The following is a 13,224-nucleotide window of genomic DNA, read 5'->3' as shown; positions in this document are numbered from 1 at the left end:
CCCGAAGAACTTGTGGTCTTGTGGCAAAGACTTTTTCTCCCAAGTGTTAAATCGATGTTTCGAATCCCGCCAAAACTATTTTTTATTATGAACTTCGTGAAAGGATAAAGTAGACTAAATAACCAGGGTCATCCAGCACAAGACCTTGCGGTCTAGTGGCGAAGACGATGGTCTCCCAAGTGTTAAATCGATGGTTCGAATCCTACCATAACCGTTTTCATTATGAACTTCGTAAAAGGATAAAGTAAACTAAATAACCATGGCCATCCAGCACAAGATCTTGCGTCTAGTGGCGAGGACAATGGCCTCATAAGTGGTAAATCGATGGTTCGAATCCTACCATAACCGTTTTTCATTATGAACTTCGTGAGAACGGTAAAATAGATCAAATAAACATAGCCGTTCACCCGAAGAACTTGTGGTCTTGTGGCAAAGACAATTTTCTCCCAAGTGTTAAATCGATGTTTCGAATCCTGCCAAAACTATTTTTTATAATGAACTTCGTGAAAGGATAAAGCAGACTAAATAACCAGGGTCATCCAGCACAAGACCTTACGGTCTAGTGGCGAAGACGATGGTCTCTCAAGTGTCAAATCGATGGGACGAATCCTACCATAACCGTTTTTCATTATGAACTTCGTGAAAAGGATAAAGTAAATTAAATAACCATAACCGTGCAGCACAAGACCTTGTGGCCTAGTGGCGAAGACGATTTTCTCCCAAGTGTTCGATTGTTCGAATCCTACCATAACCGTTTTTCATTATGAACTTCGTAAGAACGGTAAAATAGATGAAATAAACATAGCCGTTCACCCGAAGAACTTGTGGTCTTGTGGCAAAGACAATTTTCTCCCAAGTGTTAAATCGATGTTTCGAATCCCGCCAAAATTATTTTTTATTATGAACTTCGTGAAAGGATAAAGTAGACTAAATAACCAGGGTCATCCAGCACAAGACCTTGCGGTCTAGTGGCGAAGACGATGGTCTCCCAAGTGTTAAATCGATGGTTCGAATCCTACCATAACCGTTTTCATTATAAACTTCGTAAAAGGATAAAGTAAACTAAATATCCATGGCCATCCAGCACAAGATCTTGCGTCTAGTGGCGAGGACAATGGTCTCATAAGTGGTAAATCGATGGTTCGAATCCTACCATAACCGTTTTTTTATGAACTTCGTAAGAACGGTAAAATAGATCAAATAAACATAGCCGTTCACCCGAAGAACTTGTGGTCTTGTGGCAAAGACAATTTTCTCCCAAGTGTTAAATCGATGTTTCGAATCCCGCCAAAACTATTTTTTATTATGAACTTCGTGAAAGGATAAGTAGACTAAATAACCAGGGTCATCCAGCACAAGACCTTGCGGTCTAGTGGCGAAGACGATGGTCTCCCAAGTGTTAAATCGATGGTTCGAATCCTACCATAACCGTTTTCATTATGAACTTCGTAAAAGGATAAAGTAAACTAAATAACCATGGCCATCCAGCACAAGATCTTGCGTCTAGTGGCGAGGACAATGGCCTCATAAGTGGTAAATCGATGGTTCGAATCCTACCATAACCGTTTTTCATTATGAACTTCGTGAGAACGGTAAAATAGATCAAATAAACATAGCCGTTCACCCGAAGAACTTGTGGTCTTGTGGCAAAGACAATTTTCTCCCAAGTGTTAAATCGATGTTTCGAATCCCGCCAAAACTATTTTTTATTATGAACTTCGTGAAAGGATAAAGTAGACTAAATAACCAGGGTCATCCAGCACAAGATCTTGCATTCTAGTAGGTAAGACAATTGTCTCCCAAGTGGTAAATCGATGGTTCGAATCGTGCCATGACCTTTTTCATTATGAACTTCGTGAAAAGAATAAAGCAGATTAAATAACCATGGCCATTCAGCACAAGATCTTGTAGTCTAGTGGCTAAGACAATTGTCTCCCAAGTGCTAAATCGATGGTTCGAATCCTGACATGACCTTCTTCATTATGAACTTCGTGAAAAGAATAAAGTAAACTAAATAACCATGGCCATTCAGCAGAAGACCTTGCAGTCTAATGGCTAATACAACTGTCTTTTAAGTGGTAAATCGATGTTTCGAATCCTGCCAAAACCATTTTTTATTATGAACTTCGTAAAAGGGTAAAGTAAACTAAATTACCATGGCCGTCAAGTACAAGACCTTGTGGTCTAGTGGCGAAGACGATGGTCTCCCAAGTGTTAAATAAATGGCTCGAATCCTACCATAACCGTTTTCATTATGAACTTTCGTGAAAGGTATAAATTAAATAACCATACCGTTCAGCAAGACCTTGCAGTCTTGGTTAGACAACTGTCTCTTAAGTGGTAAATCGATGTTTCGATCCTGCTAAACTATTTTTATTATGAACTTCGTGAAAGGATAAGTAGACTAAATAACCAGGGTCATCCAGCACAGACCTTGCGGTCTAGTGGCGAAGACGATGGTTACCAAGTGTTAATCGATGGTTCGAATCGTACCATACCGTTTTCATTATGAACTTTGTGAAAGGATAAATATTAAATAACCATAACCGTTCAGCACAAGAACTTGCAGTCTAGTGCCGAAGCAATCGTCTCCCAAATAGTAAATCGATGGTTAGAATCCTGCCATGACCTTTTTCATTACGAACTTCGTGAAAAGAATAAAGTAAGTTAAATAACCATGACCGTTCAGCACAAGACCTTGCAGTCTAATGGTTAAGACAACTGTCTCTTAAGTGGTAAATCGATGTTTCGAATCCTGCTAAAACTATTTTTATTATGAACTTCGTGAAAGGATAAAGTAGACTAATACTAGGGTCATCCAGCACAAGACCTTGTGGTCTAGTGGCGAAGACGATTTTCTCCCAAGTGTTAAATCGATGGTTCGAATCGTGCCATGACCTTTTTCATTATGAACTTCGTGAAAAGAATAAAGTAGATTAAATAACCATAGCCATTCAGCACAAGATCTTGTAGTCTAGTGGCTAAGACAATTGTCTCCCAAGTGTTAAATCGATGATTCGAATCCTACCATAACCTTTTATCATTATGAACTTCGTGAAAAGAATAAAGTAAATTAAATAACCATCGCCGTTCAGCACAAGATCTTGCAGTCTAATGGCTAATACAACTGTCTCTTAAGTGGTAAATCGATGTTTCGAATCCTGCTAAAACTATTTTTATTATGAACTTCGTGAAAGGATAAAGTAGACTGAATAACTAGGGTCAGCCAGCACAAGACCATGTGGTCTAGTGGCGAAGACGATTTTCTCCCAAGTGTTAAATCGATTGTTCGAAACCTACCATAACCGTTGTTCATTATGAACTTCGTGAGAACGGTAAAATAGATCAAATAAACATAGCCGTTCACCCGAAGAACTTGTGGTCTTGTGGCAAAGGCAATTTTCTCCCAAGTGTTAAATCGATGTTTCGAATCCCGCCAAAACTATTTTTTATTATGAACTTCGTGAAAGGATAAAGTAGACTAAATAACCAGGGTCATCCAACACAAGACCTTGCGGTCTAGTGGCGAAGACGATGGTCTCCCAAGTGTTAAATCGAAGGTTCGAATCGTACCATAACCGTTTTCATTATGAACTTCGTAAAAGGATAAAGTAAACTAAATAACCATGGCCATCCAGCACAAGATCTTGCGTCTAGTGGCGAGGACAATGGTCTCATAAGTGGTAAATCGATGGTTCGAATCCTACCATAACCGTTTTTCAGTACACAGCAAAAATCATTTTCTTATCGAGAAAATATATCTTATCTTAAGAATTTTTTTCTTATGTAAAGAAAATTTTTCTTAAACCGAGAATTTTTTTTCTAACTCTAGGATATAAAATCTCGTTTAGAAAGTAATTTCTTAAAATAAGAAAGTCGTCAAGCCACAGATTTACAGATTTTAAGACAAGAAATTATATTCTTATGAATTAGAAATTTTTTTCTTATACTGAGAAAATAATTTCTTGATATAAGAAAGATTATCTTAACTTCTGAAATTCTCAATATGAGAAAATTAATCTTAAGTAATATCCCAAATATTTCTTAAAATAGGAAAGCTTGCCTTATCTGAATCTCGTTTCAAGAAAATAATTTCTTGGAATGAGAAAGATTATCTTAACTTCTGAAATTCTTAATATGAGAAAATTAATCTTGAGTATCCCAAATATTTCTTAAAATAGGAAAGCTTGCCTTATATCTGAGTCTCGTTTCAAGAAAATAATTTCTTGGAATAAGAAGATAATAAGAAAACAAGAACTTAATGGGGTATAGTAAAAAATATATATACAATAGATTATTGTTATTTACCATGAACGAATGTCCGCCTCCCTTCATAGATTATATTTAGCTAAGTCTTATGTAAACAATTTTTACAATATAGAAGCTCTTTAGAAACAAATTTCATCATGAGAGAAATGTGTCACATTTAGCCTTTCAATAGGTGTGCTTGGTTATTGAACTAAAACACCACCTTAATTCGCTACCCATGTACAATATTTTGATATACTAAAAGTAAGATTTACAATGCAAAAGTCAAAGATTGATTTTAAATTTTTTATCATGTAAAGGAGCATGGATTGCAACATAACGTCGTTTGCGCGACATATCGCGCGTGATCACGCGATCAACGAGAGAGCGCTAAAGGCATTGTGGGAAAGAAGCGCGTCCTTTTCAAATTTTCGTCGCTGTTGTGTAACGTGTCTTCACTGATCGCCGATTTTTATCGATTTTTTTCAATTCATACGTTTTAATATGGATCAAGAAACGACAAGTTTGCTCGAACAAATCGCTAGAGTGGTCAAAGAATGCGAGCAGATATTGGAAGGTATTAATTTTGTTGAGTATTGCTACAATTTAATAGTATTTAACCGAATGTACTCTATTAAATTCGTTACGAACTAAACTCAAAATTCTGCTACTAGTAAAATGATTATCATTTTACGAATAGTAAATATCGCACGCTTAAGACTGACTTATAATTAGCTTAATCGTATTTTAGTATGTTGTTATTTGTGTTTTTATACTCAGATGCTGTTACATGTAAACGTTTATAATTTATCAGATATTTGTGCTGTGTGACCTGGGGTCTGGTATCTAGACTCTTCTCTCCCACACATATTGCAATTGAAAAGTGGTACACCCTGGTAAATATTTCAATTTTTATAGGAACTGGCATTGTAGAAGATGAAGAAAGATATAGATATACTCTATTTTACTGGAAATGGAAATGAAAACAAGCCTTTGAAAGTAAGACTATTTTTAAGATGCATGTTTTTTACCATTGTAATGTTAACTAAAACATTAATTATTTTTTATTGCCCTGATTTTTAATGCATTATAAAGAAATACTTTTTCTCTTGTTGCATGGTATTTGACAAACTATATGATTATGGCCTACATTGCAATCAACCTATATGTTGCCAGATTTTTGCCAGTTAGTTGTTGTTAGATATGTTGCAAGTTTTGAAATTATATACATTAAAATTCTATTTGTCACAATCACAATATATCAATAGCATAACCATCTCCCAAACATCCAGAAGGCTTGTCGTAACATGATACATCTCCTAAAGAAGATTTCTGTGATATTTCCTGACAAAAGTCCTCAAAATTTAGGGTAATTAGTTAGTCCATGAATTAACTGCATGTAAATCTATACAGAGGTATTAAGCAATATAACTTGTATAATACTCACAAATGGCTTTCAGGCATAATTTATAATGTGAACTTAAATTGTTAATATGAGCATTCATTTTGTTTGTACTTTATATATAGGTCGACAGTGAAGATCCAAAGCATTTTGGGGAAAATTAGTTCGAAATCTTCCAATCATCCTGATTGACCAGGAAGGTATTTACATTGTTATTGAAAAACATATTTTGATATGGGCAGTAGTTGAAAGATAGCTGATGCAGTTGTTGCCTTCCTGGCTTCATTCAATTTGTTGGACATTGACTATCCAAAACATCATGAATAGAATTGCCAGTCCTGCAAGTTATAATTTTCAAAGACTCTCAAGTGCCACAGGACATCAGTTTAGCTTGTATAAGCATGTTAATGTCATATAAAGAAGTATGTTGAACTTTTGTTAAGTAAATTATTGATGTATATTATTACTCATATTATAAAAGCATATATTAATAGGATTTTCAGCTATTTTTAATGGTCAAAATTGTCTCATTTGAAGTTTTTATTCTCAAAACAAGGATGTTTTTCTTGAAATAAATTTTTTTTCTTATATGTAAAAAGTATTTTCTTATTTCAGGTGTAATTTTATCTAACTTAGACATTATAATTTCTTATGAAAGATGTTTTCTTAAAACAAGAAAATAGGTTTTGAGAAAAATTTTCTCATTCTGAAAAAAATTCTTGCTGAGAAAATATTTCTTGCTATTCTCCCACTTTCTTAAAACAAGAATATTTTTCTTAATATAAGTAAATATTTCTCAAATTAAGTTAATTTTTCTTAAAAAATAGTTACTATATTTCTTGTTTTAAGATTATTTTTCTCCAAAATTTCTTGTTTTAAGAAAACATTTTTTTCTTAGAACAAGAAAATATTTTCTTGATATGTTTTCTTAGCGAGAAATTATTTCTTGCTATTCTCCCATGAAAATTTTTCTCATTTCAAGATAAAATATCTTGAAATGAGTTTTTTTTTCTCAAAATAAGAAAGCGACTTTTTGCTGTGTTTGAACTTCGTGGAAAGGGTAAAGTAAACTAAATAACCATAGCCATCCTACACAAGACCTTGTGGTCTAGTGGCGAAGACGATGGTCTCCCAAGTGTTAAATCGATGGTTCAAATCCTACCATAACCGTTTTCATTATGAACTTCGTGAAAAGGATAAAGTAAATTAAATAACCATAACTGTTCAGCAGAAGACCTTGTGGTCTAGTGGCGAAAACAATGGTCTCCCAAGTGTTAAATCGATGGTTCGAATATTACGATAACAGTTTTTCATTATGAACTTCTTGAAAACGATAAAGTAGATAAAATAAACATAGCCGTTCCCCCGAAGAACTTGTGGTCTAGTGACTAAGAAAATTTTCTCCCAAGTGTTAAATCGATGTTTCGGATCCTGCCAAAACCATTTTTTATTATGAACTTCGTGAAAGGATAAAGTAAACTAAATAACCATGGTCATCCAGCACAAGACCTTGCGGTCTAGTGGTGAAGACGATGGTCTCCCAAGTGTTAAATCGATGGGACGAATCCTACCATAACCGTTTTTCATTATGAACTTCGTGAAAAGGATAAAGTAAATTAAATAACCATAACCGTGCAGCACAAGACCTTGTGGCCTAGTGGCGAAGACAATGGTCTCCCAAGTGTTAAATCGATGTTTCGAATCCTGCCAAAAGCTTTCTTTTTTTTATTATGAACTTCGTAAAAGGAGAAAGTAAACTAAATAACCATGGCCATCCAGCACAAGACCTTGTAGTCGAGTGGCAAGGAGGATGGTCTCCCAAGTGGTAAATCGATGGTTCGAATCCAACCATAACTGTTTTTCATTATGAACTTCGTGAAAGGAATAAAGTAAATTAAATAACCATGGCTGTTCAGCACAAGATCTTGCATTCTAGTGGCTAAGTCAATTGTCTCCCAAGTGTTAAATCGATGATTCGAATCCTACCATAACCTTTTTTCATTATGAACTTCGTGAAAAGGATAAAGCAATTAACCATAACCGCTCAGCAAAATATCTTGCAGCCTACTGGCGAAGACAATCGTCTCCCAAGTAGTAAATCGATGGTTAGAATCCTGCCATGACTTTTTCATTATGAACTTCGTGAAAAGAATAAAGTAAATTAAATAACCATCGCAATTCAGCAAAAGACCTTGCAGTCTAATGGCTAATACAACTGTCTTTTAAGTGGTAAATCGATGTTTCGAATCCTGCCAAAACCATTTTTTTTATGAACTTCGTAAAAGGGTAAAGTAAACTAAATTACCATGGCCGTCAAGTACAAGACCTTGTGGTCTAGTGGCGAAGACGATGGTCTCCCAAGTGTTAAATAAATGGCTCGAATCCTACCATAACCGTTTTCATTATGAACTTCGTGAAAAGGATAAATAATTAAATAACCATAACCGTTCAGCACAAGACCTTGCAGTCTAATGGTTAAGACAACTGTCTCTTAAGTGGTAAATCGATGTTTCGAATCCTGCTAAACTATTTTTATTATTAACTTCGTGAAGGATAAAGTAGACTAAATAACAAGGGTCATCCAGCACAGACCTTGCGGTCTAGTGGCGAAGACGATGGTCTCCCAAGTGTTAAATCGATGGTTCGAATCGTACCATAACCGTTTTCATTATGAACTTCGTAAACGGATAAAGTAACTATAACCATGGCCATCCAGCACAAGATCTTGCGTCTAGTGGCGAGGACAATGGCCTCATAAGTGGTAAATCGATGGTTCGAATCCTACCATAACCGTTTTTCATTATGAACTTCGTGAGACGGTAAAATAGATCAAATAAACATAGCCGTTCACCCGAAGAACTTGTGGTCTTGTGGCAAAGACAATTTTCTCCCAAGTGTTAAATCGATGTTTCGAATCCCGCCAAAACTATTTTTTATTATGAACTTCGTGAAAGGATAGTAGACTAAATAACCAGGGTCATCCAGCACAAGATCTGGTGGTCTAGTGGCGAAAACAATGGTCTCCCAAGTGTTAAATCGATGGTTCGAACCCTACCTTAACGTTTTCTCATTATGAACTTCGTGAAAACGATAAAGTAGATCAAATAAACATAGCCGTTCCCCCGAAGAACTTGTGGTCTAGTGGCTAAGAAAATTTTCCCCCAAGTGTTAAATCGATGTTTCGGATCCTGCCAAAACCATTTTTTATTATGAACTTCGTGAAAGGATAAAGTAAACTAAATAACCATGGTCATCCAGCACAAGACCTTGCGGTCTAGAGGCGAAGATGATGGTCTCCCAAGTCTTAAATCGATGGTTCGAATCCTACCATAACCGTTTTCATTATGAACTTCGTTTAAAGGATAAAGTAAATTAAATAACCATAACCGTTAAGCACAAGATCTTGCTGTCTAGTGGCGAGGGCGATGGTCTCCCAAGTGGTAAATCGATGGCTCGAATCCTACCATAACTGTTTTTCATTATGAACTTCGTGGAAAGGGTAAAGTAAACTAAATAACCATGGTCATCCAGCACAAGACCTTGCGGTCTAGAGGCGAAGACGATGGTCTCCCAAGTGTTAAATCGATGGTTCGAATCGTACCATAACCGTTTTCATTATGAACTTCGTAAAAGGATAAAGTAAACTAAATAACCATGGCCATCTAGCACAAGATCTTGCAGTCTAGTAGCGAGGACAATGGTCTCAGAAGTGGTAAATCGATGGTTCGAATCCTACCATAACCATTTTTTATTATGAGCTTCGTGAAAGGATAAAGTAAACTAAATAACCATGGTCATCCAGCGCAAGACCTTGCGGTCTAGAGGCGAAGACGATGGTCTCCCAAGTGTTAAATCGATGGTTCGAATCCTACCTTAACCGTTTTCATTATGAACTTCGTTAAAAGGATAAATAAATTAAATGACCATTACCGTTCAGCACAAGATCTTGCTGTCTAGTGGCGAGGGAGATGGTCTCCTAAGTGGTAAATCGATGGTTCGAATCCTACCCCCTTTTTCATTATGAACTTCGTTAAAACAGTAAAGTAGATCAATAAACATAGCCGTTCACCCAAAGAACTTGTGGTCAAGTGGCTAAGACAATTTTCTCCCAAGTGTTAAATCGATGTTTCGAATCCTGCCAAAACTATTTTTTATTATTCGTGAAAGGATAAAGTAGACTAAATACCCAGGGTCATTCAGCACAAGACCTTGCGGTCTAGTGGCGAAGACGATGGTCTCCCAAGTGTTAAATCGATGGGTCGAATCCTGCCAAAAGCTTTTTTTATTATGAACTTCGTAAAAGGATAAAGTAAACTAAATAACCATGGCCATCCAGCACAAGACCTTGTAGTCGAGTGGCGAGGAGGATGGTCTCCCAAGTGGTAAATCGATGGTGCGAATCCTACCATAACCGTTTTTCATTATGAACTTCGTGAAAAGGATAAAGTAAATTAAATAACCATAACCGTTCAGCACAAGACCTTGTGGTCTAGTGGCGAAAACAATGGTCTCCGAAGTGTTAAATCGATGGTTCGAATCCTACCATAACCGTTTTTCTTTATGAACTTTGTGAAACGGATAAAGTAAATTAAATGACCATGGGCGTTCAGCTCCAGATCTTGTAGTCTATGTGATATATATATTGAATATTTAATTAGGCTGTAAGGTATAAATATGCATGCGTAATTAGCAGCGTTGTTGGCTTGCTGGATGATGCTGTAACATAGAATAAAACAGAGAATAAAACATTTTATGAAGACTAGATCAATCGGTATCAATCCGTATCAGAGACAAGGCATATACACTACAATTGGGCTCACTGAGGAGAAAGTCAGGGCTGTGGTGAATGCTACGGAGCCGAAAACAGCCTCTGAAGTTCGGAGTTTTCTTGGTCTGGTAAATTTCTGTAGTCTGTTCATTCCAGATTTAGCTATAACGGCTGAACCCCTGCGGAAGTTAACCAGGACAACGACACCTTTTGTTTGTGGTAATGAAGAGAATAAGGTGTTTCAAGAGCTTAAGAATACGATGTCTACCGCTGATTCATTGGCTTTTTTTATAAGATGCAGAAACGTCGATAATCTCAGATGCTAGTCCTGTTGGTCTTGTGCAGTGCTTGTGCAAAAGCAACAAAATGTAATGAAGGTTGTGGCATATGCTAGTAGATGTCTTTCTGACATGGAAAGGCGGTATTCTCAGACGCAGAAAGAAGCATTAAGTATAGTATGGGCTTGTGAGCGTTTTCATGTGTATTTGTTCGGGATTCACTTTGAGGTTTTGACAGACCATAAACCATTAGAAGTGATTTATTCCAAAACCCATACGCCCTCTGCACGAGTCGAAACGTGGGTTCTGAGATTGCAGAATTATGATTTTACTGTTAAGTATCTTCCGGGTCCAGAAAACATCGCGGACACGTTGTCTCGGAAACAGTTGTTGAAGAAATCGAGTCCAGCGGTCGTGACTGTGAAGTTTCGCGTCAAAACGGATAGCTATCGCCTAAACCAAGAAGGCAGTGTTGGCCTCCTAAACGTTTGGTGATTATTTACTATATAAGTAATTCGTAGTACTTTATGATACCTTATAGTACTATATATATATATATATATATATATTGAAGTTTTAGAAACAGTAGAATTAAGCGAACATTATCAGGTATACAAAGTGCGAAAACCTATGGAAAAATCATTTAAAATCTGTTTCTAAAAAGTGTTTGCAACATTTCTTCCATAGCATGTTACTAGCCCTATTGGTGCCACTGGGTTATAGTAAATGTTAATATGATACTGATTTAATGAATATTTAAACAGTAAACATATGCTCTATAGATATGTAAATATATAATCTAGTACAATGTAATTAAAAAAAACAACTTATCTCCAATATTAAACATCACAACGAGTAAATCCTCTTGGCATAAATTTTAAGTTCCAAAAACAACAATGGTATGTGCAGTTGCAAGCAAACTGCGTGTTTGCACCGACTATATAACCATCATGTGAATGATTGTACAGTATAATATAAAACATATTTACGAAGGAAATAAGAAATTTATGTAATGTGATTTTATAAATAGACTATTAAGGCAAGGTGTTCCCCCAAGGGGATACGCCTTGCCGACGATAATTAAAAATCTTATATTATGGGCTTTGCGTCCTATCTAAAAGACCGACAGGTAATGGATGGCACGCAATATGGGAAAGGTGGTCAATGGCCAGCAGCAAATCGAAAACTAACAAAGACCGAATACCCAAACCATAAACGGTCAGTTTAAGCGTGACATCGCGAAAGACAGATCTCCTTTAAAGTTGAAAGGTATTTACAGAAGTGTTCTACTTGTTTTTCTATATATTTATATATTGATATACATATAGATAGTAGCTACGAATACACAATGGTACCCCCAAAAGTTTTGGTCCTGGGACACTCATTTGTTCGTCGCCTACAGTGCGACCTGAAACATAAACGGGATATTCGCATGTGCCCAACCTTTAAACTCAAGGGCACAGCGAGAGTTTCTCTACACGGTATAGGGGGTAGAACAGTGAAGAAGATTCGCAAATTTGATTTAGGCGTAGTTTCTCGGTGTGCCCCAGATATTGTTATTCTGGAGATAGGCACGAACGATTTGTCCTCCTTAAGGCCCGAAACAGTCGGGTCACGCTTTATACGACCTTCCGTGACGCCATTTCTACCTGACGGGGTCCATTTTAATCGAATCGGGCAATATAAATTATACCGAAGTTATCGGGGGGCCATTCTTCAAGCAATTAAAATGTTATAAAATTCTCTATCTATATATATATTAATATATATATATATATATATATATATATTTATATATATATATATATATATATATATAAACAAATCAACAAAATATAATCATAAAATTGTATTTCATCGCTACACTGTGTTTCACGTACTAGTTTTAGTACGATCCTCAGGCGATAACTAGTTATCGCCTGAGGATCGTACTAAAACTAGTACGTGAAACACAGTGTAGCGATGAAATACAATTTTATGATTATATTTTGTTGATTTGTTTGTGTTTTTGCTCTACTATTTACTTGTATTGAGCACTCTGGTTTACTACGCACAAATCCAAGATTATTATATTATATATATATATATATATATATTATATATATATATTATATATATATATATATATATATATATATATATATATATATATATATATATATATATATATATATATATATATATATATATATAACAAGCTGTCGTACATTACATTTACTTTTATAATATAACCTTGACATTTGACAAACTTTACTCGTGATTACTTCTTAAATACCGCTTTAGCGCCTTTATCTATTATATCTTTATCCTTTATCTATATGAGAGTTCTCACACTGTTTGTGAGTTTTGTTAGCCATATGATGAACAGTGCGGCGATCTTCTGATCTGCCATGTTCATCCTGCTGACGTTTGATTTTGTCTTTATCTCTCATCTATATGAGAGGTCTCACACTTTTTGTGAGTTTTTGTTGGCCATAGGGTGAATGGTGCGGCGATCTTCGGATCTGCCATGTTCATCCTGCTGACGT

The 13,224-nt window shown here is 35.9% G+C and overlaps 1 long non-coding RNA gene across 1 annotated transcript; it reads left to right on the top strand.

The window, feature by feature from the left end:
* Nucleotides 1–4,732: 4,732 nt before the first annotated feature.
* On the top strand, nt 4,733–5,884 carry LOC114539021. The gene is made up of 3 exons (XR_003688844.1): nt 4,733–4,825; nt 5,167–5,247; nt 5,776–5,884. It is a non-coding gene; the product is annotated as an uncharacterized LOC114539021 (long non-coding RNA).
* Nucleotides 5,885–13,224: the final 7,340 nt, after the last annotated feature.

This window comes from Dendronephthya gigantea, unplaced genomic scaffold (genome assembly GCF_004324835.1).
Source record: "Dendronephthya gigantea isolate DGI-Jeju-01 unplaced genomic scaffold, DenGig_1.0 000195F, whole genome shotgun sequence".
NCBI lineage: Eukaryota > Metazoa > Cnidaria > Anthozoa > Malacalcyonacea > Nephtheidae > Dendronephthya > Dendronephthya gigantea.
Note: the sequence above shows the minus strand (reverse complement) of the source record. Positions and strands in the feature narration are given on the sequence as shown.